We start from the raw sequence: 7,500 nt of genomic DNA on the forward strand, positions 1-7,500 counted from the left end.
TAACTGCCCATGGAAATCTGAGTTTTGTCACAATTCATTCTTTTCCAGTTCTGCACGTGCGCACTGGCATAAGGAAAGCTTTTACGCCTGTCTTAACATCCGGTATCCGAAGTAGGAGCCGGAAATCATCTCGCTGTTAACTACCCTGAGGACTAAGTCTCTTTTGGTCTAATGATTGCTTGCTGATAGGATCTTCGAAGAAGTACAAGGAAGGATGGAACCGGCCAAAGCAGTGAAAACCTATTGCAAAGCATGCGCAGCTGCTTAGAAACGTTTTATAATTTTCCTCTAAAAAGGAGTAACTGCAAATAAACGTAGCGCACAAAATATCAGGTCTGGGTTTTTCAGAAACAGGAGAGGATAGCACGGCATCCACTGTCGACTAACTCAGTTGTCCATTGGATAGTGATTAATTACTGAACAGAGCCATCAACGTTTGAGACGACTATTAGAGAGGTTAACCATGACGTTAACCCCAAACGGCAAACGTCGTGAGTGAAATTAGTGTTTTGCCAAAAATGTAAGAACCCTGCTTGATATTAGCTCATTTCTGTCCTCTTAGCTCGAGATATAAAGAAACGTTTGAAAGGAACGAGACAAGTTAAAATGAAAGAATTTCCACGCTTTTATGAAAAATAGGAGCCTACCGTTTCCCGTTGGCTGTAAACGGCATACTTAAAGGGAAAGTACGGCCCAGCTAGAAAAAGTTATTCTGAATCGAAAGTTCTTTATCTGCATTGTCATACTTGACCACTCATTTGGGCTTAATGTATTTAACTAGCCAACAATAACGCTTCAATTGAAATCCGCCATCTTTGTTTTTGTGTATGCCAACGAGGCTATGACGCAGCAATAGTCAAGAAGATTTGTCCTGATGACTAGATGTACTTGACTTAACAAGGAAAACACAGGCGAGGGGAGCGATACTTTGTGGACTTGAATCTTAATCCAGAGGGTAAATTGTATTAGTATCGGCTCCACCATCAGAACAGATTTACCTCGTGGTCGTTAAACAGGGTTTTATATGTGAGTTATACGCAGGAGTTTTACAAAGGGAAAGAGAACTTGCAGTGTTATCCCGAGCTCTTTGCTGTGAAATAAACGCCTAGAAATCAAGTTAAATCTGGTTACCGTGGCTTTCTACTCGCGATCCCTGTTACAACTTCAAAACAAACGATCGATTTATACAATTCCATCGAATGGCGAGAGTAAATCGTTTCAGTAGTGTCTATGAAGCTAACAAAATTTAACTACATTTCAAGTTGATATTTTACTGCCTGGAAAAGTGCATAACAGTGCAAGTCGTCTATATACTGTATATATTACTTGATTCAGTTTTCTCGCTCCAATATAATGATATTTTGGACTGTTTGACTGAGATTTCAGTATGAAGCGAATGTTACCAAGACCAATATTCATATACCTGAAGATCCTGCTTGAAGTTCTCCTTAGCAAAATTAACGGACCCGAACAGACAATACGTAGCAGTCAGGTTTTAAGGTTTGAGGAATCCACTCACATTGGTCAATAGCTGTGTTTAAGGACGTTCGCGCCCAAAACGTTCCCACGTACTGATTTTTTTAAAACTTGCCACGCAGAAAGGTAATGATCTACTTTAGCCAAAAAGGCAAAAAAAATGGGGGGTCACCGTGCTCGTTTTCGAGAACATGAGGTGCACTTTTAGAAGCTTGCGTTATTTTAAGACGATCTTTGCTTACAACTGTCAGCAATAAAAAAAGCTACATTAGTGAAATTTAGATCAGGTAAACGTACTCAATTCAACACAACTAATACAACTAAACAAACTTTTGCAGCTGATGTCTTTTTCTGAGGTAATATAGACCTTGAAAAACGATACATATTAGTCTAAGAAAGAAAACTTCGGTCGCACGAGAGCATAAAAGGCGAAATATTTGTAACTTCTCACGTACTGATTTTTTTTGTCTTTTGTTAAAATAGACAAAATCAGAAAAGGAAGTGATCTACGGAAAGAAAATGGGGGTCACCAAGCATTCAAGAGAGTAAAATCGCTGTGAAGTTCTCAGAGCGATTGTCTTTTCGCACTGTCACGCCATTGCGTGACATTTCCGAGAAGACCTGGGTCCACAGCTATCCCATAATGCTACCTGCTTTCACGTTCCATTCTTGTGGAAAATGTTTGCACCTTTAGCATCGTGTTTACCTTCGTGGTGTGCGATGCATGACGTATGCGTGACATGCGTGAAAAAATGCGCAGTAGCAATGGGCGCGAACGTCCTTAAATGAGAGTATGGAAACACGGCTGTGACATCACACGATTTTTGATTGGTTATGTAGCCAGACGCGCGTTTTGATTGGCTGGTAGGAAATATGAGCGTATATTAAAAAAATCTGTTTGAATCAAGAAGTAAAAAAAAAGCATTTTCCATCATTTTTCGAATCATCTTCTGGGAAAACAGTGTGAAGTAGAAATCTCAGGATTTTTCCAGAAAATTCGAGAGAAACGGAGTCTGTTTCAACGATTTGAGACGAGTATTGTATTTAGTCTGAAGAGAGGAAAGAATAACAGTTTCTGTTCAAGACGAATTTTTCGATCATTGATGGAATATACCTCCTTGGTTCGCGCACAGATGAGAAAGAGAAATTTAGGATGTCGGATTATTGTTCAGTTATATTTAAAAATAAAAGGAAAAGATAAAAATAAGGGAATTTAAAGCAATGTGTGACACATACAGGCAGTAATTAAGACATGCGGGAAAATGTGAGGTAGCTGGTGAAACAAATATATTTTCCAACTTTTGAAAAGGGGAAATAATATTTACCTAAGCTAATTAGATGTTCTCAGCGCGATAAATGAGAGCATGTCTGTTGCTAAATGTTGTTGATGACAGGGAGACTCAGATGATGAAGGTCAGGTGGCGGGTCTTCAATCTCTTCCATCAAGTACCCGAGGAACAGCAGAAGTCAGTCCCCCCGTGTGGGAAATGTTTTAGTCGACTTATTTTCCCACAAGATGACTAAATCAATTACGACTGATCTTATGTAAATACCGCCGAGTTTGTTGACATTTTTAATCTTTGCCATGGCTCAAGTGTTACACGATTCACCATAGTGTTTGGAATATTCTTTGCCTTTTTTAGGAACCAAAAACAAAAGCTACTGCATCTACAAGTGTTTTAAGTGATAGAACAGATCACGGAACATGCACCTTAGGGATAATTTTCTTGATTAAGCTTTTCAATAAGGCTATTTGTAGAGCTTCACCATGGTGAACCGATAGTTCTTAAAGTCTATGGTAATATAATTACTTTACTTAACAACACAGTGGTAAATTGTTGAGTTTCAGCGCTAAGAAGGTCGACAGGTCGTTACAACAAATGATCTATTTTAATAATGTAATTTTCAACAAAGGTAGCTTATTTTTGTACATAGAACAGATTATAGCAAAAGAATGAAAAGGTTCCGTGTTCCTTTGACACCATTGTGTAGTTATTTGAGATAAGGACTAAGAGGCAATGTACTTCAATATTCTTTCTCAGGAGCTCCAAGAGAAATCATGTCACAATGAATGGCGAATCATTTTCATACAATGACCGGAAAAAATCATTCTGCTATGTAAAAATCGCTAAACGTCGTCTTGATGGCCATCGGACCAATTTTCATCCCCTTCTATTTTGAAATATGCAACACCACCCCTTCCCCCTTATTTTTGGCGAATAGTGCGATAGTTAATATTGTCTCTGAAAGTTTACATTTTGCGAGAAGAAATCTCACGCAGTTATCCACAGAATGGAAATAGTGGTATTTCTTTGATATTTTATACGCTTCCCCTTATTTCTAATCGCCATATCAATTCGTTTCGGCATAGAGCGTATTAAATTTTTCACAGTCTCAACAGATATAGAGTAAAATGTATTGATAACACGATTCTTAAACTGTTCAAATGTTTCTCGGCGTAGTTGTTGCTGCACTGCTTGTCTTTTTAACATCCTACTCACCATGGGAAACACATTTTCAATGACCGCCACATACGGAGATCTTGGACACAGTTTGATTAAGGTACTGTTTGTACGTCGCATCGCTGCCCGTGCTAATGCCGAATTTTGAGAGGGATCCCCATCTTGTAAAAACGTTCGGCTACATCCTTTGTCAGCAGCTGCGAATAGGCGATCAAAATGGTTATCTATAAACGCAGCGAAATAACGACCAGTCATTTTCTCGTATGGTTCACAGCAGATAACTCCTTTATTGTAAGAAATTGCCACCATCAGTCTTAGTACTTTGCCTCCACTTCCCTCTTTGTGGCGCTTTGGTATGCATCCCGGAGCCAAACCCTCTGATTTCTTTCTCCATACACGAGCTTTTGGTGCACGAGCCTGATCTAGTGGATTTCTTTTGTACGTAAATCCTGCTCCATCCAGATAAAAGGAAATTCCTTCTGTCCAAATCTCCTGGCCGTAGTTGGCTTTCATGTACTTTGCAAACTTAAGTCTTTTGCTGTGGTCTTCCGCTGTCATGAGCCCCTTTCTGCGAGTCTGCAAATAGCAGTACTGCTGTGAATTGAGGAAACGAGAAACTGTTCTTACAGATACGTCCCTTTGTTGAATTCCGGCTTCCTCCATCAGTGCTTTACAGGTAAAGTTTCCCTCTCTTTTCCTCAAAACGGTAATGCATCGGATCAGTCATCTTTTGTCGCGGTCACTTAACCTGTTCTTGCGACCTCTTTTACACGTCTCCTCAGAAGTGCGCCTCTTATAAGTTTTCTCATGTGCAATTCTATAAACACTCGCCGCAGAAATTTTGCACATGCTGGCAACTGTTCGCACAGATAGGCCTTTAACTCGACATAGATAATACGCACGTGCCCGAGTCACGCTATTGATTATACCTTTAAACACCATCGCAATATGCTAATAGGCAGAGCCGTTCCACTAAACTGTTTTACCACAAAAGTACCTTAAAATCGCTATACGCAAAAGTCTGCCTAGCTTCTTTATATAAGTCCTACTTCATATCTAGAACAGTCAGGACAAGAACAAAATTAACGGACCCGAACAGACAATACGTAGCAGTCAGGTTTTAAGGTTTGAGGAATCCACTCACATTGGTCAATAGCTGTGTTTAAGGACGTTCGCGCCCAAAACGTTCCCACGTACTGATTTTTTTAAAACTTGCCACGCAGAAAGGTAATGATCTACTTTAGCCAAAAAGGCAAAAAAAATGGGGGGTCACCGTGCTCGTTTTCGAGAACATGAGGTGCACTTTTAGAAGCTTGCGTTATTTTAAGACGATCTTTGCTTACAACTGTCAGCAATAAAAAAAGCTACATTAGTGAAATTTAGATCAGGTAAACGTACTCAATTCAACACAACTAATACAACTAAACAAACTTTTGCAGCTGATGTCTTTTTCTGAGGTAATATAGACCTTGAAAAACGATACATATTAGTCTAAGAAAGAAAACTTCGGTCGCACGAGAGCATAAAAGGCGAAATATTTGTAACTTCTCACGTACTGATTTTTTTTGTCTTTTGTTAAAATAGACAAAATCAGAAAAGGAAGTGATCTACGGAAAGAAAATGGGGGTCACCAAGCATTCAAGAGAGTAAAATCGCTGTGAAGTTCTCAGAGCGATTGTCTTTTCGCACTGTCACGCCATTGCGTGACATTTCCGAGAAGACCTGGGTCCACAGCTATCCCATAATGCTACCTGCTTTCACGTTCCATTCTTGTGGAAAATGTTTGCACCTTTAGCATCGTGTTTACCTTCGTGGTGTGCGATGCATGACGTATGCGTGACATGCGTGAAAAAATGCGCAGTAGCAATGGGCGCGAACGTCCTTAAATGAGAGTATGGAAACACGGCTGTGACATCACACGATTTTTGATTGGTTATGTAGCCAGACGCGCGTTTTGATTGGCTGGTAGGAAATATGAGCGTATATTAAAAAAATCTGTTTGAATCAAGAAGTAAAAAAAAAGCATTTTCCATCATTTTTCGAATCATCTTCTGGGAAAACAGTGTGAAGTAGAAATCTCAGGATTTTTCCAGAAAATTCGAGAGAAACGGAGTCTGTTTCAACGATTTGAGACGAGTATTGTATTTAGTCTGAAGAGAGGAAAGAATAACAGTTTCTGTTCAAGACGAATTTTTCGATCATTGATGGAATATACCTCCTTGGTTCGCGCACAGATGAGAAAGAGAAATTTAGGATGTCGGATTATTGTTCAGTTATATTTAAAAATAAAAGGAAAAGATAAAAATAAGGGAATTTAAAGCAATGTGTGACACATACAGGCAGTAATTAAGACATGCGGGAAAATGTGAGGTAGCTGGTGAAACTTCACTTTCTGAAGAAATATATTTTCCAACTTTTGAAAAGGGGAAATAATATTTACCTAAGCTAATTAGATGTTCTCAGCGCGATAAATGAGAGCATGTCTGTTGCTAAATGTTGTTGATGACAGGGAGACTCAGATGATGAAGGTTAGGTGACGGGTCTTCAATCTCTTCCATCAAGTACCCGAGGAACAGCAGAAGTCAGTCCCCCCGTGTGGGAAATGTTTTAGTCGACTTATTTTCCCACAAGATGACTAAATCAATTACGACTGATCTTATGTAAATACCGCCGAGTTTGTTGACATTTTTAATCTTTGCTATGGCTCAAGTGTTACACGATTCACCATGGTGTTTGGAATATTCTTTGCCTTTTTTAGGAACCAAAAACAAAAGCTACTGCATCTACAAGTGTTTTAAGTGATAGAACAGATCACGGAACATGCACCTTAGGGATAATTTTCTTGATTAAGCTTTTCAATAAGGCTATTTGTAGAGCTTCACCATGGTGAACCGATAGTTCTTAAAGTCTATGGTAATATAATTACTTTACTTAACAACACAGTGGTAAATTGTTGAGTTTCAGCGCTAAGAAGGTCGACAGGTCGTTACAACAAATGATCTATTTTAATAATGTAATTTTCAACAAAGGTAGCTTATTTTTGTACATAGAACAGATTATAGCAAAAGAATGAAAAGGTTCCGTGTTCCTTTGACACCATTGTGTAGTTATTTGAGATAAGGACTAAGAGGCAATGTACTTCAATATTCTTTCTCAGGAGCTCCAAGAGAAATCATGTCACAATGAATGGCGAATCATTTTCATACAATGACCGGAAAAAATCATTCTGCTATGTAAAAATCGCTAAACGTCGTCTTGATGGCCATCGGACCAATTTTCATCCCCTTCTATTTTGAAATATGCAACACCACCCCTTCCCCCTTATTTTTGGCGAATAGTGCGATAGTTAATATTGTCTCTGAAAGTTTACATTTTGCGAGAAGAAATCTCACGCAGTTATCCACAGAATGGAAATAGTGGTATTTCTTTGATATTTTATACGCTTCCCCTTATTTCTAATCGCCATATCAATTCGTTTCGGCATAGAGCGTATTAAATTTTTCACAGTCTCAACAGATATAGAGTAAAATGTATTGATAACACGATTCTTAAACTGTTCAAA

At 38.8% G+C, this 7,500-nt stretch overlaps 1 protein-coding gene across 18 annotated transcripts in view; it reads right to left on the minus strand.

The window, feature by feature from the left end:
• LOC138059176 (tetratricopeptide repeat protein 28-like) overlaps window positions 1-7,500 on the minus strand; it is a 52,022-nt gene that overhangs the window by 3,471 nt on the left and 41,051 nt on the right. For 16 of the 18 annotated variants that reach the window (XR_011134178.1, XR_011134179.1, XR_011134174.1 and 13 more), the window contains one exon: window positions 6,617-7,500. This exon is cut by the window's right edge. The exons of the other annotated variants lie outside the window; for them this stretch is intronic. The gene's annotated coding sequence lies outside the window, so the exon portion shown is untranslated. Of the gene's footprint in view, window positions 1-6,616 lie in introns of those variants that run through there. 18 annotated transcript variants of the gene reach the window in all.

This window comes from Montipora capricornis, chromosome 8 (assembly GCF_036669925.1).
Source record: "Montipora capricornis isolate CH-2021 chromosome 8, ASM3666992v2, whole genome shotgun sequence".
Taxonomy (NCBI): Eukaryota; Metazoa; Cnidaria; class Anthozoa; order Scleractinia; family Acroporidae; genus Montipora; species Montipora capricornis.